This window comes from Tamandua tetradactyla, chromosome 3, assembly GCF_023851605.1.
Source record: "Tamandua tetradactyla isolate mTamTet1 chromosome 3, mTamTet1.pri, whole genome shotgun sequence".
NCBI classification, from domain to species: Eukaryota; Metazoa; Chordata; class Mammalia; order Pilosa; family Myrmecophagidae; genus Tamandua; species Tamandua tetradactyla.
This window is the reverse complement of record NC_135329.1, coordinates 5,852,586-5,880,096: the sequence shown is the minus strand read 5'-3', so window position 1 is coordinate 5,880,096 and position 27,511 is coordinate 5,852,586. Positions and strand designations below refer to the sequence as shown.

Sequence of the window (27,511 nt, the reverse complement as noted above, 5' to 3'; positions counted from 1 at the left end):
GTGATGGTACTGTGAGCCACTGATTGTATAACCATGTATGAACTGTACGTATGTGAAGATTTGTCCCTAAAAATAATTTTTTTTAAAAAAGAGCTTTACATAAACCTGGATTTAATCCTCACAAGGACTCTATTTAGTGAGTAGTATCATCACTTTTAGTTTACGTATTGGGAAACTGAAGATCAGTGAGGTAAAGTAACTACTCCAAGGGTGCACAGCTCACTGGGAAGTATGTAGGCAAAGTAGAACTTGAAGTCAGACATATATGTACCTGGCTCACATTAAATAAGCAATGAGTGTTCATTTTTGTCGTTGTTGTTACCATGTCAAAAGTAAAAGTAAAACTCACAAATAAAAATTGAAACCTTTTTCTAACAATATGAGAGAAAAGATGATTCAATAATCGATTATTCCACAGAGCTAAGCTTATGGACACATCTAGTGAGCATGACCATTATTATATTTAAACTACTCACTAAATACTTAGAAGTTAGGCAATATTTTGTCTTGTTTCTTCTAGAATATCTTCATAGCAGCTTGTGGTGGTTTGAAACTGCATGAGCCCAAGAAAAGCATGTTCTTAAAATTAATCCATTCCTATGGGTGCAGACCCATTGTAAGTAGGACCTTTTGATGAGGTTGCTTCAGTTAAGGTGTGACCCACCTCAATCAAAGATTGAGGATTTTAATCCTCTTACCAGAGTACTTGATAAATGGAATGAATACAGAGAAAGAAAGCCACAGAAGCAAGAAGCTGAAAGCAAGGAAACCCAGAAGAGAAGGGAGAGACCAGCAGATGCTGCCAGGTACCTTGCCATGTGGCAGAGGAGTCAAGGATTGCCGGCAGCCAGTCTTCGGGAATTGATGATGCCTTGATTTGGACATTTTTTCAGCCTCAAAACTGTAAGCTAAAAATTCCCACTTTTAAGCCAACCCATTTCATGGTATCTGCTTTCAGCAGCCCAGCAACGAAAACTCAGCCTCACTTAGTCACTGTCTCTGCAACTTCTGTTTTACTAGGCATGAAACTGGGACCAAGAGTTCCTGAGGCTCTGCAGCAACTTGAGAGAGGAGTCAGGCCTCCCTTGAAAAGCATACAGTCAACAAAGAAGGTTGCTGGATGAATGAGTGCTGTCCATTTCAACATTCTGTGATGAGGGGAATGTTCTCTTTCTGGGCAAGCCAATGCATATGTGTCTAATGAGCACTTGAAATGTGGCTAGTTCAACTGAGGAACTGAATTTTTAATTTTAGTTAATATAACCTCAATAGGTTCCTCTTTTCATAAAGGGAAAGCCTTAAATAATATCTCTCTCTCTCTGCCCCAACCCCCTACAGACCCATCCAGCATATCTTATCCCTCAGAATGATCTGGAACTCATGCTTGAAATTATAGGACACTGGATACAGATGATTGGTGACTTTAGCTATTATTTAATAATAGCACAAAATATATTATTTCCTTACTCTCCATCAGATATGACACTTAGAGTTGTATTTCATTCATTTAGTCTACTGTCTAGGTGAAGAGCGTCCAAATTATGTGTACAAACCATCAGCCATAGCAGTGAGAATGAGTAATCTTAAAACAACTCTAAGCAATACAATAGAAGGTTTCATTTTTTTTTACAATCATTTTTTCATTTTTAAATATTTTTGATGCTTGCTCTGTAGGTTACTGGGACGTTGGCTATCAACACTGTGGAATCAGCCACCAGCCACATGCAATTTTTTGAGGATATTGTTTCCAGTAACAAGGAATAAAGAAGCATATGCCTTGGAACTTTGCAGACATGAAATATTTTCCTGCTTATTAATTTTCAAGATAAATCTCTATCCCAAATATGAATAAGATTAGCCAAGAAAAAATATCTCATGACTTGGATTCAGGGAATATTAAAGGACAAAGCTGGAAGAATTAAATAGACTAAATAAAGTAGCATATGCACCCTGAGAGCAGCTATATTTTGAAAAAAGCTTTCTTTAGAAGTGATAGAAATGAATTGAATCAGATAAGGCTATGAAGGCCTCTTTCAATTGGCAGGGGCTCAACATTATATTGCAGAACAGAATTTAGTGTTGACAGACAGCTTGGGGAGAGGAGGGAAAGCACCTCTTCTGTTCTTGACTTCTGTTCCACAGGAAGATCAGATTCTGGGCTCTCCTCACTTACCTAGTTTCAGTGAACATTTCTTAGTCTTCAGTTCAACAGGACAGCATATGATAAAATTACTTCTTGTTTCAAGATAGCATTATACTAAAATACTGTAAGGAAAAGATGCTTATCAACTCACATTTTTCTGACCCCAAATCCTATTTTACAGAGTTCACCAAAGTAGGGACAGATAATTATAGCTTTAGCATCTTAATCATTTGCACTTGAAACGCAGTACAGGCTTTAGAGACATGTGCCTTTCTTATAGACACATCTTACTTTCCTGTTGTATATTAGAACGTATGACAGTGTAGGGAAGAGTAAGTAGGCAATGCCTTATCAATAGCAAGGCTAATCTAGCCACGTGGTCAGAGGCTGTCACTGAGGGAATGAGGGGCAGTGGACAGTGAGTCTCTTCTCTACTGCCCCAGGTAACAGTGTGCTGTAGAAGGAAGAGGACTCACCTGGCAGCCAGAAGACCAAGGTCCAACTCTGGCTCTAGGATTATGGTTTCTTTGTTTGAAAAGACAGGAATGATAATCCTTTCTACCCAAATCTCTGTGCTAAAATAAAACAAAATGATGTTTGCAAAAACATTTTAGAAATGATATTAATTTGAAAATACCATGCTTTGTTTATAAATATAATTTTTCACAGTCTGATATGTAGAAGAATGACATGGATATTTGTAAGGAAGGTCTTTTGGGGGCAAATGGAAGCGACCCCAGAGAAGGGCTACTGGAGGAAGGAAGGCATATTCAGGCTTTGCATTACATTTAATTATTCAATGTGATAAAAAAATTTTTCCTGGGTCAGAGAGAGGATAAATTATCAAATATGTTATATAATAAATTAGAGTAACAACTTTATTTCATAAATAATAAATGACTATCAATTTAATTTGGAAATTGTCAAACTTCCTTTAAACCAGGATGATTTATATGCAATATCTATATAAGCAGGAAATCTAACTTTAAGTACAATTCATATGTTGGGTTGAAAGGATGGTCTTTCCAAAGAAAAGAAGATCTATAATGAAGTCCTCTTATTTCTCTTGGTGTGTGTTATGCTTGGACTTAGCTCTCCCAAGCCTAGGAAAACCTGATGTTGTGCTCCCAGGCATCCCAAGACACAACCATCATGAGTTTTCTGGAAGAAAAAGCCCATGGTTTACGGCAATAATAATAATGTCAGGGAAAAAAAAGACTGTAAAATGAAAGGACAGAGTTTCCTGTTTGTTATTTTTCAAAATAATGACTGTGGGTTCTCTCCCCACAGAAGAGATGCTATTTATTTTTTAATGATGAGCTGTTTCCCAGAGAAACAAAGTGGCATTCTGTCGACACCATATGGCGGCGGAAAAACAGATTCCACCGTGTTCCATTTGTTAGACTGTCTTCTGCATTTCTGTATCCATAATTTATGTGGGGGCCTCTGTGATTGCCAAAATATTCAAATGGATTTCTCTTAGCAGGGCAGCCTGCATGGGGGAGAAAGGTTTTCAAAACAGCAGGACCTGAACAGTCTCCTGCTGCTCAGAGAAGAGAACACATCCAAGCTTCTGTCCTTCTGGAGGTTTTCATTGTAATACTAATTTACATCCTCGGTTTAGGGACCATGTTTGCATTCAGAAAAAGCAGCTTATGTTCTTTTATGATAATACAATCATACTTGAATTATAATCCACACCCTTAAAGTCGCATTACTCCTGCCTCAGTATAATCCAAGAACCTGGCTTTTAGGGAATTAATGGGAGCTGATACATTGCAGTGATTGAATGATACCATTTTGAACACATTGATTCTGCAGCTGGTTTCCAAAAAGACATCTGAAGTGGTTATAGATACATTAAAAATAGTCATGAGAGGCTTCCTTCACTGTCTAAGCATATGATTGTCATCCACATCTTCAGAGGCTGTTTTCAGTGGAGGTTTGGGTGGGGTTCTCAAGTACATAAAATAGAAACATGTCAAATACATGATGCAAAATAGAAAGAGGGGTTTAGATGAGTCAGGCTAATTGATGTTTTGGCAAAATGGGATGTCTGAAAAAAGTTACATGTTCTTATGTAAACCCAGATAACAAGAATCTAAGTGTTCTATTGCAAACAATTATTTATTCCAGAAGGTCTCAGATGTTCTTTCAATAAGCCTAGCCATTGCATATTCCATTGTAGTACACCAGGGAAACCATGAATTATTTCATACGAAAACAGAAAACAGATGTAGAAAATACTGTTCAATTACGAGGGAAGGTACAGCAATAATACAACAATTCTAGAAGGTTCATTTCCACAACCAGTACAAGAATGGCTTCAAGTTTACAATACAGAAAATAGATGGATCATATGTGCTGTTTGTATAAATAAAATGTTAAGGCTTTGGGTTATAAGGGAAAGAACTAAAGGTCTAGAGACCTTAATTCACTCCTGTTTATTTCAAGACATTCCAGACAGACCTCTAGCAATCTACTGTTCTTCAGGATCAGGGTTGAGGGTAGGCACAGCTGAACTCACTTTCCTTTTGCTCATTCTTGTCAGGAAGTAGAATTTCAAAGAACTCAGTGCACTGGTTTTGCTGGTTTAAGTGACCTACAAGCTTGCTTTTCAACGAGAAGCCTCCTGATGGAGGCCTGGGGGACACTCAACTACAAGCAAGCTGTCTCACTGGAGTTCACAAAGACCTGACTATCTAAGTGAGGTCGGCATGGGCCCATCTTCTCTTATTTATTTAAAATATGAAATCTTGTGCCTGGGAATGGTCAACATGTCAGAGGAAGAGTGAGAATCATCTTCAACTGGTTTGCCACATCCTCCTGTCACTTTGACCTGGCTCTAAAGGTGATTCTAATAAAGAAGACAACTCAGGCTCACTTTTCCAAATTCTAAAATACTTTATTTAGACATTGTTGATACCTGATAATTAAGTCCTTTCTAAGGGCTTCAATTCTCCCAGGAAACCTTGTTAGAAGAGATGGATTCAACTTGAGTCCCAACCTATTGTTAGAACTCAAATACCATACTTTTCCCCTTTCCAATTAAAAAGTTATACATTCAATTAGACTACATCTGTGAACCTGCTTTTGCAGTAATTAAGATGAACATTACGATATGGGTAATAAAAAGTAATAGTTTCCTTCAATCTCTTGGGTTTTTTGAAATACATTTTCTTGATGGAAATCAAATTATTTTATTGCATAGAAGTGATCCCTCTCTATTCAATAGGGTGAAATGATGCATGGGCTGTTGCTGGTACAACCACTAAGGCAGAATCATTAAGAAGGAAGTTTAGTAAATAAAGTTATTGGGTGGCTGCTTTTTCACAGGAGGCTTGGAACTGTATTAAATTAACAGGAAAATAGGTTTAGAGTTTTCTCTAACTAACCTATCCTCAGTGAAGAACAGAAATGAGATGGCCTTACTCAAGGACACCCCTTTGAAATCCATAAATATTTTATAAGGATGGAACAAATTGCTTATTTTCAAACAGGTGCTATTGTAAAAATTATTTTGATTTTTCTTTTGCCTCAAGGCCCTTGAACAAACTAACAATATATCATGTACCTAGTGCTTAGACATTAGGTTATGTCTGTGTTTTCCATAATTGGCTGAGGCAGAGGGAGGCTTACACTCACGTTTTTCTGCTGTCTCCCCAGTGTCTTCCCATAAGGAAAACCATGTCTTAAATAGGACTTGCATCTCATTGCTCATTCTGCAAACTGTCAACTGAAATGGTACCATTTCTTTCAAGATAATGACTATGGATTGAAATATATTCTGCCAACTCATTTGATAGATCATTTCCATCCTCCATCAACACATTCAAATGTTCCCTGTATCTTGCGGGTAGTTTTGCATTAGAACAACAGCAGAAACACTGCATTAGAAAAAAAATATATTTTTCTCTTTTATTTGTGATTCTGACCTCATTTTTCTTTTGGATTACAGAATTTTCTAAGCAATGGGTATATAATGCAAACTTGAGATGGGAAAATTTGCTCCTTCAAAGTAATGATGTAAGAGAAGATGATGCCGCTCATCGAGCAACCGTTTATTTCCAGTTGTATATTTAGCTAACCAAATTCTGCTTCCCTGTCCTCTGTAAGATCAATGGAGTCCATTAGTGAGGTAAGAAGCCAGCTGAAGTCAGGGCTTGATCTACGGGCAGGGTCAGGGATCAATGAGTGGCCAAAGATAGAAATCATTCCATACAGAGTATCAAAATGCCGTTGAGGCAAAGGCTAGATCAGGTGGTCAGTAAGTAATTGTGAAATGCTGTGAATTGAACTTTTCTATAAATATAGAATCCTAGGTAAAAGATGTGCATATCTCAAGGGAAGTTGCCACCTGGAGAAGCCAAATGCCCAGAGACCAAGAAGATTACTGGCAGAAAATGATGGCTACAAAGGAAATCTATACTGGGTCTGTGATCACTGTCTCTCTGCTCACACCCTGTTTTTTAAAACAGATTTATTGAGATCTATTCACACACAATACAATCCATCCAAAATGTACAATCAATGGCTCTCAGTATAACCACAGAGTTGTGCATTCATCTCCACTTTTAAGAGGATTTGCCTGCATAAGCCAGGCAGGTTTAGTTCTCCTGTTGAGAATGTGAACTAAGAAACACAGAATGTGTGCAAGTTGATGGCTGAGTCAACACAATCGTGATACCAGGATAAAGGCTCATGAGCCCCCACTGCCACTACTCAGGCCACTGGGGGAGCTGTAGCTGTGCAGGTGGCCACATGGGGTACAGTGTATTATCGGCCCTGACTCTGCATCCCTCTCTCCTACAAGTCCTTGGCTATGTGACTTTGCATTTCCTCCCACTAAAAGAGCAGGGCATGTTCTCTTGCCCTTTCATATTGTGTCTGACTATTTGGCTTTCTTTGGCCAATAGAATGGGGCTAGAGCTGACACTGAGCCCATTCTGAGTTATAGCTTTAAGGGACTTTGGATATCTCTACTTGCTGTCTTGTGCCTCTGCAACAGCGATGAGAAGCATGTAGCCCAGGGAGGCTGCCAGTTACAGGGGTATGAACAACACGAGGAGCAGAGTTGTCCCAACCAACTGGCAGAATTGCAGTGAGACATAGAGTCACCGCATCTATGGCTGCTGGGAGCAGAGCAGCCCAGCAGAGCCCATCTAGATCAGGCAACCCCACCAAATACATTGAGTCATAAGTAGCATAATAATTGCTGTTTTAAACCACTGGGTTTTGTAGTTGCTTATTATGGAGCAGACACCCTTTCTCTAGTTAGCATGACCTGTCTCTCTTCTGATTGAATATGTGTTAGACTTTCACACTGAAAGAAAGCTTTATAATTTATCTTTTCCTAATAAGCCTGGGGAACATATTTCTATTGCTCCCAGAAAACATGTGAACTGAACCTAAGACATGTATTATAAATAATATCCATTGTTTCACTTCTTTTGAAGATGATGATTTTACCAAATGTTTCTGGCAAAATCTAGGGACATGATTTTATTTTGTAAGCAACAAAATATTTCGCTTTTTTCTATTTCCTTCATGGTGTTCTTCCTGTGGTAACAGAGTTGAAAGTACTGTTATGTGAAGGAATTCTGACCTCCTTTTGGGGCTGAGAGATCACACAGAGAGCAGGATGCACAGGGCCAGCGTTCTGTTCCCGGTGGAGCTAACTGATATGAAACATATTTTATGAATGAAGTTACAAGATAGAAACTGAGACTAATGAAATACCCCAATGACTCCAAAGTAATTAAGGAAAGCATTCCATACACTACCTCTAATTAGACACTGAGGCTGAGAATTCACAGTTGACTTTGTATTCTCCAGTGGTGCTGACCCTTTGTTTAATAAGACAGCAACAGAGAATACTCATAACTAAGGAAAGGAAGACCTTTCTTCTAAGGTGGCAATGGGCATTGAAGTGAAGCTGGAGTGGGTACTAACAACACAATCATGGTGAACTCAACACAGTCCATCTGGTTTTTCTGAAGTGACTCCTTTAGCCAAGCAAGTTCAAGAGAAATTTTGAAAACAATTTTCATAACTCTTCTATTTTAAAAAATGATTAAAAATACAACAAACCTTTAAAAAATTTACCCACTTTCTTTCATCAGTCTTTTCGTCAATTCTTTAATCTGTTATTATAGCTTCCATTGATCATGATTCCTATAAAACTTAGTACTCTGAACTTGCATTGATTCTTACACATTGAATGATGCTTGCTCCTCACTTAGATCTTTTTTCAAAAGATTGTCCTTTTAACTAACCTCACTGCGATCTTACTATTTCTCAAAGCTTCAGTGAGGCCATCACAGAAAGAAGACAAAAAGTAGAATTTTCCCAACAGGTAATTAGTGAGCAACTTGTGTAGGATGTGTTCTTGACAGTTGAACAGCATATGTTCTAGGTAGAACGGGAAAGCAGGAGAGACAGATCTGATTAGATACCTATGTCTAAATGATAGCAGTCTATTTTCAGAAATGAAAAAATGTACACATGACAGTAAAACTAGCAGTAGATAACAGAAGACAGTTATGTGGTGAACTCTGCACCAGACTTTATGCTTCGATGACAGGAGATGAGTGAGGGCTGCATTAACAGGGAAGGACCCAGAGAGGAAGGAGAAATTCAGGGGAGATGTGAAAGTGTTGAGTTTGGACAAGGGGTATGAGAAGAGGTACTCGGTAAGTTAAGTGACCATAGCAGGAAGAATTGGGACAAGTGTTACAGCTTAAGGGAGAAAAGGATAATTTTTGTTAGTGGGTTTGTCTCCACCATAGCTCTCATGGGAACCAAACCAAAATCAAATATAGTTACTTCTCTTTTAATAAATCAGGGCCATTTTGCCAGGTTATGAATAATTAGTGATGGTGTAATTGATGACAGGATAGCTGAATAATTTAAAATCATATTTAATTCTCCTTTATTTTAAAAATCTTTTGTAAGGAATGTTACAATTTCAGAGCAGTCAGGAACTTGGGGGCTATCTAAGTTAAAGACTCATCCAAATACAGAAATGTATCCTAAGCCGTAAGTGGAGTGGATGAGGTCAATGAGCCCTCAATATGTTATGTAATGTTTTCTTCAATTTACATTCTCTTATGAAGAGAATTTTAAGAACTCTAATCAGTTCAAAACCCTATGCAGCTTCAGAACTGGTTGCTACAGCATCTTTTCCAAGTGGCCATCCACGGACCCTGACAGGGGGTCCTCATCTGTCAGTGCAGCTAGCTCTAATTTCAACAGTCGACGCTGACAACGTCTCATTGCGCTCAAGTCTGCCAATCGGTGGGCCTGGGTTGGTGGTCCTGCTTTGTGGGTGGGAATCTGAATCCAGGAGTCACTGATCTAATTAAGAGGCAGTCAAAATGGGATCCCAGTTCCTGATATTCATATAACTCTCCTTGAAGCACTGATAACCAATGGCATGATTTTCTGCTAGGAGGATGCAGTGATTGAGTTCTTAATATTTTTTTTTACTTCCTTTATTACATTAAATTAAATTAAATTAAAAAGCACTGTAGGAGACCTCTTGGATTAGCTTGCAGAGAGGAGGATATATGCAGAGCAGTGTTAGAGTCGTGATCGACAGGCGCACCAGTTTCCGCTTCTCTTTGCTTCACTGAGTAGAGATTTCAGAGGCATTTTTACTTTGGGTTCATAAGTTTTCTCCCTAATGAGTAGAAGCTGTTTAAAATAACACTGATTTAGAGTTTTCTCTGACATTTTTTAACGTGATACATTAGAATCTCCTTTCTACTCACATCTTTCAGGAGTGTGCCAATAATTTTGGGGACAATAAATTATTCAAAGTGGGGGAAGGCATATAAACAAACAGGAAAGCCAGCAGTTTATTAAAGAGAGCTGTACACAAATGCACATTTGCCTGCAATGTTGACAACAAATCAGAAATGATATATGACCTTTCTCACATGCCTGCAACACTTAATATCTCTGAAAGACATTAAAGATGTCAAGTATTTCGGCCACAATCTGAGAAGCAGTGAAAATATAGTATTGCTGTTTACAAACAGGCGTAGAGTTTGGTTGCAATTCTCCATGGCTGCCGTATCCTAAAGGGTAAACATCATTCACATCTGCTTGCTAGTGTACTTGGTTTTGCAAAATAGTTCTGATCCTGAAGTGGTGTTTGTTAATCCAGTCCTACTTTACCATAAACTAGAATTATCGTTTCAGAGGCACTTTTAATGTTAATGTTCAATCATGTTCATAATGTTCAATTTTCAATAGATATAACCTCCCATCACTCACATCTTTTTGTCTGAAAACTGCTCCAGGTGGCAAGGGGCCCCCTTAGGATCCTCTTGCTGTCCCCGTGTTCTCAGGTTCATAGCCTTCCACTGTCTATCATCCAGTTTCTGAAAATCATTGTTGAGTATAATTTTGTATATATTTTTTCTAATTTAGAGGGAAGTAATTACTTCACTTTGACTGGAATATAAATCTTTACCCAACCCTTTCGAAGATATTCGCAGGTCTGGAAAATCTGAAAGTTTGAATACCACTGCTGTAGTCCTTTTGACTCTTTCTAAAACTGATGGGGGGAGGTGCAGGGGGAGAAGCACTTATATCGTGGAATCTGGCCTGTCCAGATCAACTGCACGATATCTCCTCCTTAAAACTGGGATAAATCCCAGGATGGGTGGAGGAGAGAAAGGAGAAAGGGACTGTAAAAGACTTTCTTCCCAACCCAGGAAACACATCCTGCCTGACTCAGAGGCAGCATAGTGCAGTGGCTGAGTGGGGGTACTCGAGCGGACTGCCAGGTTCGAATCCCAGTTCTCCACCTCCACGCTTCCCTTCCTCCAGTTACTTGACCTCTCTGTACCTCGGTTCCCCCAATTGCTAAAATGGGATGATGGCAATAATAGTATACATCTTAGGGAGTTAAATAAATTGATATTTTAAATAAAAGGATAAGGACAGTGCCTGGCACATAGTAAGCACTGTGTACTTGGTGAAAAATATGATGTATAGCTGTTCTCATTAGGGTAGTACATGCTCACTACTGGACTGCAGGTGGCAGACATAGAAGCCCATCAAGCTGGAGGGGTGTGTCCAGGTGAGGCTGCCTGCTTATACCCCAAGATACCTTAAGCCTGCATTTCCTCTATTCCAGCATCTCTGGCTCTCAGATTTGCAGGTGAGGGAGGAACAAGGCTTGCAGGTACAATTGGAGCAGAGACAATTTTAATGCATATTCAAATCTATACAAAGGTGACTTTGAATTCACAAATGTTCTCTTCCTGATGAAGAATTCACACATTCCTTAGAGTAGAAGTATCAACCACACAATACTAGGCAATCTCTGCTTTTTGCAAGGTAAGTGACCAAATAAAATGACCTTTAACAAACATGTTTTATAATTTTCTAAACTGTTATGAGTCTTATGGTTTAAAGATTATATTTATGGGCGGACCACGGTGGCTCAGCAGGTAAGAGTGCTTGCCTGCCATGCCCAAGGACCCAGGTTCGATTCCCGGTACCTGCCCATGTTAAAAAAAAAAAAAGATTATATTTATAAGCTTTGTAGTCCAACAGTTACATCTCTCAGAAAGTCAAGCATCTTCTCCTTATATATTATTAAGCATGGGGAAAGAATCAGTAGCTATAATAAGCAGGGAAACTTTTAAAATTTATTTTCTTTTTTGTGATTAAGGAAGGTCTTACATATAGTAAAGTGCCAAATCTTATGAGCACAGCTGGATGAAACTGCATTCATGTATGTATTTGTGAACCCATCACTGAGATCAAGATATCGAACATTTCCAGCACCGCAGAAGGTTCCCTTGTGTCCCCCAGTTAGCCCAGAGGCAATGACTTTTCAGGGGTATGCACAGTTCTAACACCATCATTCTACGTTGTTTGTCCCCTACCTCTGTCCTGAGTCTAATATTGAATGATCTATAAACAACTACTTGAATGCATTGAAGAAACTTTTTTTTGTAACAGCAGAAGTGAAAACATTTTAGAAATATACTTTTCCTGATTATTTTGCTTCATAAACTGAATTTTGGTTTATCTTCACATTTTATTATTTTTATTATGAATACTTAAACTTATAAAATGAAAACATAGTATATTGAACCCTACATGCCCATTGCCCATGTTCAGCAATTATCCATTCATGGCCAGTCTTGTTTCCCCAGTAATGCCCCCTATTGCTTCCTTCTGCTTTCAGGCAAGCATCAGATATATCATATCGATTAATCCATAACTGCTTCAGAAATTCTAATAGATATTTCAGAAATCCTAACATATTAAGCAGTCAATCACACATGAAAACCATTAAGGCTAAACTATCATCAAATATCACTGTCCATATTTCTGATTGTCTTTTAAAATATTTTGCATAAGTCAAGATCTATATAACTTTCTGTTGTAATAATAGTTTCCTGCAGCACTTAAAAATGTTTTAATTTATTAATTCGTCCTTCTTTCTTTCTTTTTTTTCCTTGCAGTTTATCTATTGGGAAAAATTTTGTTTCTGTCCTGTAGAGCTTCCTAAAGTCTGTGTTTTGCTGCTTGAATTCCTGTGCGATCATTTGACATGTATCAGTATTTCCTGCAAATCAGTAGTTAGGTCTAGAGGCTTGATTAGATTCAAGCTCAAGTTTTCTGCAAAAATACTTCATAGATGATGTTACATGCTTCCATCAGGAAGGTATAATGCTGGTTATCTCTCTGTGATGATAGTAGCCACTGATCATTGCCTAGCTTAATTATATATTAAAGATTGCAAAATGGTGCTAAGATTTATATGAAATATAGGAAAGGCATGATAATGTTTGATTTTCCTTTATTTGCTTGTTTTCAATAGAATGAGTTATTCTCTACCAATCTCCAAGGTGACAAATGAGGGCTTTTCTTGGTATTTTTTTGAACTCATGATTTTAAACATATTTTATGTGTTTTAATCCATTGTAGTTATTAATGATTATCAAATTTTGCCATCATTGCCAGTGGGTACTTCTTTAAATTTGCTCCTGAGCAGTTTTGACATGTCTCCGCTAATTTTTTTATAACTTATTTGCTTCCTGATTTAATAAGGTGATAGCTAGAATCAGTCATTTTTTCAAGGATCCCTGGCGATCACAATTAAGACACCAGGAGTGTTAATACAGGTGAATTTGTTATTTATTCTAGGATATTTTTAGTGAACAGAATTAGGAAATCCTTATAAAGATAAAATATATCATGAATTCATGCTAATACTTCCAGTTCAAATTCAGAGCTACAGAGTTTTTAGTTGGTGTCATCACTCTTACATTCAAACCCCTTAACCTCTCATCCTTTCATATTCCAGGTCGCAGAGAGAAGCACAAAAATTCATTTGCTGTGTCTCACAAAACACATACAACATTCGTAGAATAACACCTACATTAAATACTTGTTCTTGAGAGGTACAAAGATAAATAATAGATAACATCTCCCTTCAAGACATTTAAAACATTGTGAGGAATTCATTGATTCAACACATGTTCACTGACCTCTTATCATATGGCTGAGTAGATTTCAGACACTGGGGATTTGACAGTGACAGGATATAGAAGTTCTCTTCTATCATGCAGCTTATTATTATTATTATTATTATTTTTTACCAAAATCATTATGATGGAGCAAATGTAGGGGTGGGGGTAAGGAATGAAGTTCCTGGATGACTGGTGATGATAAAAATGGATTGACACAAGGTCCTGTAATAAATAAATGCATTAAATTAAATTCTGTTCTAAGGATGAGGGGAGGAGCACTGAGCTGAGAATATCAGGTTTCCTTAAGTTTCATCCTGTAATGGCAATGGAGTAAATGTCACTTATCTCATGAGTAGAGGAGCAGTTATGAAGAGGTTGATAGTAATTGGCCCTGACATTAGGTTCAGAGCAGTTGAAAATTTTTTTTCCTTCAGAGCAATTAAAATGTTTACTATGTAGGGGTAGATTATATAAAAAGAAATGTTTTTCTTTGTTTGTTTCTGCTAATTTTAACACCTTTATTGAGGTATAGATGACATATATTAAATTGCACATATTTAAAGTATAGAATTTGAAAATTTTTTACAAGCTTAATCCCTACTTTTTCCTCTCCACTTATCCTGCTCATCCTCAGGCAACCATTGATCTGCTTTCCATCGCTACATAATACTTTGCATTTTGTAGATTTTCATTAAATGACTCTATGATATGCACTCTTTCTGGGGGAGATTTGGCTACTATAACTTAACATCATTACTTTATCTATGTTGTAGAATATATCAATGATCCATTCCTTGTTAATGCTAAGTGGCATTCTGTGATGTGGGTGCATCACAGTTTGATTATTAGCACATTGCTAGTTTGATTATTAGCACATTGGGTGTTTTCAGATTTAGGCTATAACAAATAAAGTGGATATAAGCATTCATATACAAGTATTTGTATAGAGATAAGTTTTATGTTTCTTTAGTAAATATCCAACAGTGGAATAACTGGGTCATTCGGAAGATTTATGTTAACTTTTGAAAGTGTCAAACTATTTTCTGAAGTGGTTGCACCATTTCACGTTTCCACCAGCATTGTAGAAAAAGTGGCCTCACCACATTTTCACCAACACTTGGTTTAGTCAGTTTTTTTCTTTCTTCCTTTCCTTTTCTTTCTCCTTTCCCCTCCCTTTCCCTCCTCTCCTTTCCTTTCAAATGTATGTAATGGTATCACATGTGTTTTTAGTTTGTAGTTCCCTAATTTTGTGTTATTGTGTTATCTTTATACTACTTTTGGTGAAGTATCTGCTTATATATTTTATTCATATTTTATTGAGTTCACTTATTTATTAACATTTGTTTAGGTTTGCGATCTTTTTATATTTAATTGTTGCATGTGGTACAATGTTTGGATCAAAGGTTACTTTATTATGCATATATATCTAATTGTTACAGCATCATATGTTAAAAAGATTTTAATTTATTCAGTAAATTGTCCTTGTGTGTGCCATTTTCTAGACTCTATTCACTTCTATTAATCTATGTGTCTATCTTGATGCCAGTACAACAAAGCCTTGATTATTACATCTTTCTAATAATCTTTGAAAGGGGGTTTTGTTAATTCTCTAACTATGTCTTTCTTCAAGAATGATTTGGCTATTTTTAGCTCCTTTGCTTTTCTATATGAATTTTGGAATCAATTTTTCAATTTCTTAAAAAAGTAAAGCCTGCTGTAATATTGACAATGATTGTATTGAACTTATAGATTATTCAGGAAGAACTGAGATCTTAACAATAGTGAAATTTCTGACTCATTATTACAGTGTATTTCTCCATTTCTTTAGGTCTTTTCTCATTTCCCTGAGCAATGCTTTGTATTTTTCATTGTACAGGTATTATGCATCTTTTGCCAGAAATTTCCAAAAGTGTTTAATAATTACTGGTGCCATTAAGCATTTTTTGTTTTGATTTCCAATTGTTCACTGCTAGTATAAAGAACTATAATTGATTTTTGTATGTTGATCACACTTTTTTCAACTTTGGTAATATACTAGTTTGAATAGGTTTTTAAAGAGTCCATAGGATTTTCTATGTAGATAATCACATTGTCTGAACAAAAGCAATTTTTTCTCTTCCTTTCAAATTTGAATGTTTTCATTTCTTTTTGTTATCTTGCGGCACTGGCTGGACCCTCTAGTACAAAAAGCTGAATAGAAATAATGAGAACAGGTGTCCTCACCTTGTTCCTAAAGTTGGGGGGAGCAATTAGTCTTTCCCTCTTAAGTGTTACGTTAGCTATCCATTTTCCATAACTGCCCTTGATCAGGTTGAGGGAGCTCCTGCTTATTTTTATTTTTTGTTACATCGGGAATGGATATTGGATTTTGTCAAATGCTTTAACTATATCTAATGAGATAACCATATAAATTTCGTTTTTAGTTTAATATGATGAATTATATAAATTGGTTACTGAATATTAAACTAATTTTTTAGAATAAAGCCCACAATACATTCCAATCCTTTTTTATTCTTAAGTTTTCCTTGCTTTTTAAAAAACGATTGCATTTATGTTCATAAGGGTATTGGTATGCTCTTTCCTTTTCTGGCAATGTGTTCTCTGGTTTTGATGTCAGGGTAAAACTGCCCTTGTAAAATGAGTGGTTCTGCCATCATTTTGTTGTTGTTGTTCTCTTTTCTGGAATAGTTTGTGTATAATTAATATTATTTCTTCCTTAAGTGTCTGGCAGAATTCACCAGTGAAAACATCTGGGCCTGGAGTTGCTTGTGGTAAGGTTTTTAGCTACAACTTCAACTTCTTCAATAAGGAATAATCAAATTAATTATGGTATTGCAAGTTTGTTAAGATTCCAGAATGCAATACACCAGAAATGGAGCGGTTATTTAAAAAGGAATTTATTACACCTCAAGTTTACAGTTCTAAGGAAATGAAAGTGTCCAAATTAAGGCACCAATCAGAGTCTACCTGTACTCAAGAAAGGCTGATACCATCTGGAACACCTCTGTCAGCACGGGAGGCACATGGCTGGCATCTGCTGGTCCTTGTTCCTGGTTCATTGCTTCCAGCTTCTAATGCTAGCAGTTTAGTCTCTCAGCATCTGTGGTCCTTCACTCTTAACTCTGGGTTCTGGCTTGCTTAATATCTGATGGGTAGGCACATGGTGATGTCTGCTGGCCTCTACCTGTGTCTAGACATCTTCTCTCTCTGTGGGCACTCCAAACATCTCCAAATGTCTGCGTCTCTGAAGTAACTGCTTTCCAAGGATCTGCATCTGCCCTTCCAAACATCTGTGTCTGTGTCTGCATCTGAGATCTCTTCAAAATCCCTTTTAAAGGACCCCGCTAAACTAATCAAAAACCCACCTTGAATGGGCAGAGCCACATAATTTAATCAAAAGATCACATCCACAATTTGGCATGTCACATCTCTCTGGAGATAATCTAATTAAAATTTTCTGCCCTGAAGTATTGAATCAGGATTAAAGGAAACATTTTATCTACTAGGTTTCAAACTGGCTTGTGACCAATGAATGACCCCTTTGTTTCTCCCAACTTCTCCTTTTTGCAAAAGGAGTGACTATTACATGCCTTTTCCATCATTTTATTTGGGAAAAGATGACTTGTTTTCTGTATTGCCTGGTCCACATATGAAGAAATATTGTGTTCCCAGGATGGATCATATCTACTTATACCTGATTTAGATCATATTTGGAACTCATTGAGCTAATTATGTTTGGCTGAGATTTTGGATTGAATCAGGATTAAAGATTCACAAGATTCACAAGATTGAATCAGGATTAAAACATGGCTTTTCTGGGGTACATAATAGCTTCAAACAGGCATAGTTATCTATTTCTTCTTTGAGTGAGTTTGGTAGCTTGTGTCTTTCAAGGTATTTAACCATAAGTTAGCATACATGAAACAAATTAATATACATTTGTTTATAACATTCCTCTGCTATCCTTTTATATCTGTAGAATCTCTAATTATGCAAATTCTTTCATTTCTGATATTCATAATCTGATGTCCTCTCTTTTTCCTGATCAGTCTGACTTGAGATTTATCAATGTCATGGATCTTCTCAAGGAACTGTCATTTTATTTATTTATTTATTTTGTATGGGCAGGCACTGGGAATCAAACCCCGGTCTCTCCACCTCATCATTTGTTCATTTCATTTCTTTCTTTTTTTCTCTGTTTTATATTTCCTTGATTTTTTTCTCTGATCTTTATTTCCTTTCTTCTGCTTATTTTGAAATGCGTTTGCTATTCAAAGGAGAAAGGTGGAAGCTTTCCTCCTTTTACTGTTATAAGCATTTAGTTCCATAATTCCACTCTAAGTACAGCTCTAGAGGAATTCCACAAACTTTGATATGCTGTGTTTTAATCTTCATTCTGTTGAAAATAAAAATACTTCTTGATTTCCCTTTTTTTTTTTTTCACCCTTTGGTCATTTAGAAGAGTGCTAATTAGTTTTTATATATTTGGATTTTCCAAATGTCTTTTATTATTGTTTTCTAATTTGATTACGTTTTGGCAATAGAACAAACTTTGTATGCCTTGAATCTCTTAAAACTTACTGAGATTTGGATTATGCTTCAGAATATGATATGTCTCATGAAATATTCTGTGTGTACTACAGTAGACTATATATTCAGATTTTGTTGTGTTAAATGCTCTATAGTATCTAGTAGGCCAAGTTGATTATAGCATTTTTCAAGTCATCTATATCCTTAATGATTTTCTATTTACTTGCTATCAATTATTCTAAGAGGGACATTGAAATTTTCAACTATAATTTTGGCTTTGTACATTTTTCCTTGAAATTTTATGTGATGATTTTGTTTCAAGTGTTTGGTAAAAGTAATAAAGTAAAAATATAATCAGAAAATTCTGAATAGAAAATATTAATTTGTTAGGATCATTTATGCAATAGTGAGGGGTTCAATTAATTTAAGATATTTTGAAGCTCTGTCCTTAGGAGAATAAACATTTAGGATTACTTTACAGCTTCCTGATGAACTGATAACTTTGTCATCATAAAATGTCTCTCTTTATCCCTGGTAATAATGTTGGCACTAAAATCTACTTTGTTCTAAAACCTACTACTCAGTTCTCCTTTGCTTAATTTTTCTTGGCATATCATTTTCATTCTTTTACTTTTAACCTATTTATATCTTTATACTTAAAGTGACTTTTTACAGCATGATTTTTTTTCTCTCCATCTCTGCCTTTTAAATGAGGTCATTAACATTTAGTGTGATTATTGATATGGTTGACTTGAAATATATTATCTGAATTTCTATTCTATTTGTCACAATCAGATTTTTGTTCCTCCCACTTTTTTTCTGTCTTCTTTTGCATGGAGTATTTTAATGATTCCATTTAATCTCCTTTATTGGTTTATTAGCTATAAGTCTCTATTGTGTTAATTTAGTAATTTCTATAAAGATTACACTACACATCTTTAACTTACCACAGTCTACCTTTAAATGGCATTGTAACTCCTATTGAGTACATATAGCATATAAATTTAAACTGTATATTTTCATTCCATTTTCCCTTTCTTTATACTAATGTTTTCACATTTTTTATTTCTACCCTAAAATATCTTATAATCAGTTTTGCTTTAAAGAGTCTGTCATCTTTTAAAGAGATTTAAATAATGAGATGTAGTTCCCTTTGTCAGCACTTGTCATTCTTTTGTGCTGATCCAGATATCAATCTGATATTATTTTCCCTATGTTTGGAGGAATTCCCTTAACCTTTCTTGCATGCAGGTCTGCTGGGGTTGAATTATTTCAGGTTTTTTAGATCTGAATAATTTAAAAAATATATATATATAAATTTTCCATGGTTACAGAATTCTTAGTTTAAGGTTTTATTCTTTCAGTGGTTAAAGATATTGTTCCCCTTCCTTTCACGTTCATGGTTTTTGAAGAGAAATCTGATTTTATGTTTTTCTTGGTTTCTTTGTACTTCATATCACTTTCTTCCCCCAGTTGCTTTTAAGATTCTTTTTTTCTATAATTGGTTTTAAACATTTGATTATGATGTGGCTTTGTATAGTTCTCTTTCTTTACTTCAGTGTTAATTGAGCTTGGATTGGGGGGTTATGAATTTCATTAAATTTGGAAAATGTTCTACCAATATTTTTCAAATAATTGTTCTGTTCTTCCTCCTCTTTCTTGGAATCTCAAATTATACATATTCTTGGCTGCTTAAAGTTGTTTCATAGTTCATTACTGCTGGGTTCATTTTTCCTCAGTACTTCTCTTTCTGTGTTTCATTTTGGTTAGTCTTCATTGTTATGTCTTCAATTTCACTAATTATTCCTTTTGCAATTTCTAATACGTTTTTAATCCTTTCTTCTGTATTTTTCAATTTGAGCATTGTTGTTTTCATCCCTTGCCCCAAATTTCCATCTGTTCTCATTTTATGTTCACTTCAGTCTGAAGGATTTCTTTTAGCAATTTTGTTGGTAAGTCTGTTGGTAAATAATTCTATTTTTGCTTATTTGAGTATGTCTTATTTCTCCATCATTAAAATATTTTTGTTGTTTAGAAATAATTTCATACTTTTAGAAAATTACAAGATTATTGAAAAGAATAATTGCATAACTTTATCAGGATTCACTTCTTGTTAATCTTTTCCCAAACTGCTTTAATATATGCACTATTTTCTCTGTCTCCCTTTATCCTAAATTCTTCAGTGTATATTTCCTAAGATTAAGTATTTTCTCTATATTCAGTAAATTTATTATTTATACAATAATTTTAGCTAATCCACCAGCCATATTCCAATTGTGGTAGTGTCTTTTAAAGCATTTTCTCCTGGCACAGAATCCAGTCTAGGATCAAGCATTGCATTTAGTATTCACGTCTCTTGAGCATTCTATCATATAAAGAGTTACTCAGTCTTTATTTGTTTCTTTGTTTTTAAGATATTAACAATTTTGGAAAATAGACTATTCCTCACCTTGGGTTTGGTTAGTATTTCCTAATGATTTGATTAAATTTTTGCATTTCATGCCAGAATACTACATAATGATCTTGTGTCATTTTCAGGGTATCACATCTAAGTCACATGATTGTCATTTGCCCCCTCCCTGGTGATGTTAGTTGCTCACATAGCCCAGGTCAGTGTTTTAGTTTCCTTGACTGCTTAAGCAACTACCATGACATGGGTCAGGTTAAACAATGGTGATTTATTCCTCACAGCTTCGAGGCTAAGATAGAAATCCAAACCAAGGGAGCATCAAGGCAAGGCTTTCTTCTTGAAAACTAAGCCATTCTGGGATAGGCTGCCAGCAATCCCTTTTCCTTAGCTTGTCACACAGGAAGGGACATGACAGTCTCTTCAGGTTCTGTTGATTTCAAATTCTGGCAGCTCCCTCCATGGCTTTTTCTCTCTGTTGCATTCCCTCCTTCTATCTGAATTTCCTTGTGGTTATGGAGACTCCAGAGATGGAAATAAAGACCCATCCTTTTAAGAGATGGGCATCACCTTTAAATAACAAGCCTCATTTAAGGTTCTTCTTACAATGGGTTCACAACCACAGGAATGGATTACATTTAATAACATGTTTTTCTTGTGTATAGACAGGTCCAAACCACCATATACACTTGGATTTCTCTACTGTGACCTTACTATATTTTGTACTCTTGTAACAAATAAGAAAGCCGTGACCACACGAATATCATAATCTTCATCAGAATTCCCCACACTAGATTTTAGCACCCATTGATGATTCTTGCCAAAATAAATTTTATGACAGAAGCACAACAGTGATTTTCCAGCATTTTTCTACAGTTACCAATTAGCCATGCACTCTAAGCAAGTGCCCTACACTTTAAAAATTAATTAATTAGCAGCCGACCCGCCCGCCCTCCTTCTCCCCTCTCTTTCTCCGCTGGCCCGCCGCGCGGCGCCCACGCCCCACAGCAGCTGACCCGCCCGCCCTCCTTCTCCCCCCTTCTCCCCCTCCTGCTCCGGCTGCTTTCCAACCACCACGGTGCCCTCTTCCCCCGCCTTCACCGGCTCCTCCGCCACCAGCCTCGACAGCCTTGCCGCCCTCACCTTTCCTCCTCCAGAACAGCTACTGGGGGAGTGGAGATAATACAGAGCAGCTCCCGGAGCCACGAGGGAGATCAAAGGGACAGCGTACCCCATCCTGGAACGGCTGACTATCTGGGAGAACCAGCTCCGGTGAGATCACCAAGGGGCACGGGCTTTCCTGGGTGGGACGGCAAGCGACCGGAGTCCCTCCCTTCCTCCTTCCCAGGCCAGCTGGTAGAATTGGACAGGCGGTCCCCTTAGGCCGCAGCGGCTGGTGCCCCCACCACACGAGGCCCCCCGGAACAACTGAGATAGTTGGGCCGGAAATCCCCAGACTGCGGAGAACAGTGACCGGGGGATCCCTTCCAAACACGTGACTCCCCCGTCGGCTGGGAACAGTGCACTCTCCCGGGCTGCGACAGCTGGCGCCCTCCCGCCACGCTTGGTGCCCCGGGCCGACTAGCTAATTCGGTCAGACGCTCTCCTGTGCTGCGACGGCCGGCAACCCTCCCCGCATTCGGAACCCCAGGCTGCCTGGCATTCTTCCAAGACGCTTCGGCTGCCGAACCTCCCCTACGGCGAGAATTTTCCAGAGTTAAAGGACCCACAGCAACTTTCACTGGTGGAACCCATAGACAAACGTGTGCCACGAGCGCCACCTACTGGGCAGGATAAGAAAAACAGAACCCAGAGATTGCACAGAAAAATCTTTCAACCTGTGGGGTCGAACACCCAGGGAAATCTGACTAAATGCCCAGACGCCAGCAGAAGATAACGGATCACGCTCAGAAAATTGAACATATGGCCCAGTCAAACGAAGAAACCAATAGTTCAAATGAGATACAGGAGCTGAAACAACTAATGCTGAATATACGAACAGAAATGGAAAACCTCTTCAAAAATGAAATCGATAAATTGAGGGAGGACATGAAGAAGACATGGGCTGAACATAAAGAAGAAATAGAAAAACTGAAAAAACAAATCACAGAACTTATGGAAGTGAAAGATAAAGTAGAAAAGATGGAAAAAACAATGGATACCTACAATGACAGATTTAAAGAAACAGAAGATAGAATTAGTGATTTGGAGGATGAAACATCTGAATTCCAAAAAGAAACAGAAACTACCCGGAAAAGAATGGAAAAATTTGAACAAGGTATCAGGGAACTCAAGGACAATGTGAACTGTACAAATATACGTGTAGTGGGTATCCCAGAAGGAGAAGAGAAGGGAAAAGGAGGAGAAAAACTAATGGAAGAAATTATCACTGAAAATTTCCCAACTCTTATGAAAGACCTAAAATTACAGATCCAAGAAGTGTAGCGCACCCCAAAGAGATTAGACACAAATAGGCATTCCCCAAGACACTTACTAGTTAGAATGTCAGAGGTCAAAGAGAAAGAGAGGATCTTGAAAGCAGCGAGAGAAAAACAATCCATCACATACAAGGGAAACCCAATAAGACTATGTGTAGATTTCTCAGCAGAAACCATGGAAGCTAGAAGACAGTGGGATGATATATTTAAGTTACTAAAAGAGAAAAACTGCCAGCCAAGACTCCTATATCCAGCAAAATTGTCCTTCAAAACTGAGGGAGAAATTAAAACATTCTCAGGCAAAAAGTCACTGAGAGAATTTGTGACCAAGAGACCAGCTCTGCAAGAAATACTAAAGGAAGCACTAGAGTCAGATACAAAAAGACAGAAGAGAGAGACATGGAGAAAAGTGTAGAAAGAAGGAAAGTCAGATATGATATATATAATACAAAAGGCAAAATGGTAGAGGAAAATATTATCCAAACAGTAATAACTCTAAATGTCAATGGACTGAATTCCCCAATTAAAAGACACAGACTGGCAGAATGGATTAAAAAACAGGATCCTTCTATATGCTGTCTACAGGAAACACATCTTAGACCCAAAGATAAATATAGGTTGAAAGTGAAAGGTTGGGAAAAGATATTTCATGCAAATAACAACCAGAAAAGAGCAGGAGTGGCTATACTAATATCCACAAATTAGACTTCAAATGTAAAACAGTTAAAAGAGACAAAGAAGGACACTATATACTATTAAAAGGAACAATTAAGCAAGAAGACATAACAATCATAGATATTTACGCACCGAACCAGAATGCCCCAAAATTCATGAGGAATACACTGCAAACACTGAAAAGGGAAATAGACACATATACCATAATAGTTGGAGACTTCAATTCACCACTCTCATCAATGGACAGAACATCTACACAGGGGATCAATAAAGAAATAGAGAACCTGAATATTACTATAAATGAACTAGACTTAATAGACATTTATAGGACATTACATCCCACAACAGCAGGATACACCTTTTTTTCAAGTGCTCATGGATCATTCTCAAAGATAGACCATATGCTGGGTCACAAAGCAAGTCTTAACAAATTTAAAAATACTGAAATCATACACAACACTTTCTCGGATCATAAAGGAATGAAGTTGGAAATCAATAATAGGCGGAGTGCCAGAAAATTCATAAATACATGGAGGCTCAACAACACACTCTTAAACAACAAGTGGGTCAAAGAAGAAATTGCAAGAGAAATTAGTAAATACCTAGAGGCAAATGAAAATGAAGACACAACATATCAAAACTTATGGGACGCAGCAAAGGCAGTGCTAAGAGGGAAATTTATTGCCCTAAATGCCTTTATCAGAAAAGAAGAAAAGGCAGAAATGCAGGAATTAACTGTTCACTTGGAAGAACTGGAGAAAGAACAGCAAACTAATCCCAAAGCAAGCAAAAGGGAAGAAATAACAAAGATTAGAGCAGAAATAAATGAAATTGAAAACATGAAAACAATAGAGAAAATCAACAAGACCAGAATTTGGTTCTATGAGAAAATCAACAAGATTGATGGGCCCTTAGCAAGATTGACAAAAAGAAGAAGAGAGAGGAGGCAAATAAATAAGATTAGAAATGAAAGAGGAGACATAACTACTGACCTCACAGAAATAAAGGAGGTAATAACAGGATACTATGAACAACTTTACGCTAATAAATACAACAATTTAGAAGAAATGGACAGGTTCCTGGAAAGACATGAACAACCAACTTTGACTCAAGAAGAAATAGACGACCTCAACAAACCAATCACAAGTAAAGAGATTGAATTAGTTATTCAAAAGCTCCCTAAAAAGAAAAGTCCAGGACCAGACGGCTTCACATGTGAATTCTATCAAACATTCCAGAAACAATTAGTACCTACTCTCCTCAAACTCTTCAACATAATCGAAGTGGAGGGAAAACTACCTAATTCATTCTATGAAGCCAACATCACCCTCATACCAAAACCAGGCAAAGATATTACAAAAAAAGAAAACTACAGACCAATCTCTCTAATGAATACAGATGCAAAAATCCTCAATAAAATTCTAGCAAATCGTATCCAACAACGCATTAAAAGAATTATACATCATGACCAAGTAGGATTCATCCCAGGTATGCAAGGATGGTTCAACATAAGAAAATCAATTAATGTAATACACCATATCAAGAAATCAAAGCAGAAAAATCACATGATCATCTCAATTGATGCAGAGAAGGCATTTGACAAGATTCAACATCCTTTCCTGCTGAAAACACTTCAAAAGATAGGAATACAAGGGAACTTCCTTAAAATGATAGAGGGAATATATGAAAAACCCACAGCTAATATCATCCTCAATGGGGAAAAATTGAAAACTTTCCCCCTAAGATCAGGAACAAGACAAGGATGTCCACTATCACCACTATTATTCAACATTGTTTTGGAAGTTCTAGCCAGAGCAATTAGGCAAGAAAAAGAAATACAAGGCATCAAAATTGGAAAGGAAGAAGTAAAACTATCACTGTTTGCAGATGATATGATACTATATGTAGAAAACCCAGAAAAATCCACAACAAAATTACTAGAGCTAATAAATGAGTACAGCAAAGTAGCAGGCTACAAGATCAACATTCAAAAATCTGTAGCTTTTCTATACACCAGTAATGAACAAGCTGAGGCAGAAATCAAGAAACAAATCCCATTTACAATCGCAACTAAAAGAATAAAATACCTAGGAATAAATTTAACCAAAGAGACAAAAAACCTATATAAAGAAAACTACAAAAAACTGTTAAAAGAAATCACAGAAGACCTAAATAGATGGAAGGGCATACCGTGTTCATGGATTGGAAGACTAAATATAGTTAAGATGTCAATCCTACCTAAATTGATTTACAGATTCAATGCAATACCAATCAAAATCCCAACAACTTATTTTTCAGAAATAGAAAAACCAATAAGCAAATTTATCTGGAAGGGCAGGGTGCCCCGAATTGCTAAAAACATCTTGAGGAAAAAAAATGAAGCTGGAGGTCTCGCGCTGCCTGACTTTAAGGCATATTATGAAGCCACAGTGGTCAAAACAGCGTGGTATTGGCATAAAGATAGATATATCGACCAATGGAATCGAATAGAGTGCTCAGATATAGACCCTCTCATCTATGGACATCTGATCTTTGATAAGGCAGTCAAGCCAACTCACCTGGGACAGAACAGTCTCTTCAATAAATGGTGCCTAGAGAACTGGATATCCATATGCAAAAGAATGAAAGAAGACCCATCTCTCACACCCTATACAAAAGTTAACTCAAAATGGATCAAAGATCTAAACATTAGGTCTAAGACCATAAAACAGTTAGAGGAAAATGTTGGGAGATATCTTATGGATCTTACAACTGGAGGTGGTTTTATGAACCTTAAACCTAAAGCAAGAACACTGAAGAAGGAAATAAATAAATGGGAGCTCCTCAAAATTAAACACTTTTGTGCATCAAAGAACTTCATCAAGAAAGTAGAAAGACAGTCTACACAATGGGAGACAATATTTGGAAACGACATATCAGATAAAGGTCTAGTATCCAGAATTTATAAAGAGATTGTTCAACTCAACAACAAAAAGACAGCCAACCCAATTACAAAATGGGAAAAAGACTTAAACAGACACCTACCAGAAGAAGAAATACGGATGGCCAAGAGGCACATGAAGAGATGCTCAATGTCCCTGGCCATTAGAGAAATGCAAATCAAAACCACAATGAGATATCATCTCACACCCACCAGAATGGCCATTATCAACAAAACAGAAAATGACAAGTGCTGGAGAGGATGCGGAGAAAGAGGCACACTTATCCACTGTTGGTGGGAATGTCAAAGGGTGCAACCACTGTGGAAGGCAGTTTGGCGGTTCCTCAAAAAGCTGAATATAGAATTGCCATACGACCCAGCAATACCATTGCTAGGTATCTACTCAAAGGACTTAAGGGCAAAGACACAAACGGACATTTGCACACCAATGTTTATAGCAGCATTATTTACAATTGCAAAGAGATGGAAACAGCCAAAATCTCCATCAACAGAAGAGTGGCTAAACAAACTGGTATATACATACGATGGAATATTATGCAGCTTTAAGACAAGATAAACTTATGAACCATGTAATAACATGGATGGACCTAGAGAATATTATGCTGAGTGAATCCAGCCAAAAACTAAAGGACAAATACTGTATGGTCCCACTGATGTGAACGGACATTCGAGAATAAACTTGAAATATGTCATTGGTAACAGAGTTCAGCAGGAGTTAGAAACAGGGTAAGACAATGGGTAATTGAAGCTGAAGGGATACAGACTGTGCAACAGGACTAGATACAAAAACTCAAAAATGGACAGCACAATAATACCTAATTGTAAAGTAATCATGTTAAAATACTGAATGAAGCTGCATCTGAGCTATAGGGTTTT

General features: G+C 37.0%; 1 long non-coding RNA gene across 2 annotated transcripts in view; it reads right to left on the bottom strand.

Annotated features, from left to right (window-relative positions):
* LOC143675937 (uncharacterized) overlaps positions 1 to 27,511 on the bottom strand; it is a 60,927-nt gene that overhangs the window by 11,083 nt on the left and 22,333 nt on the right. The window lies entirely within an intron of this gene.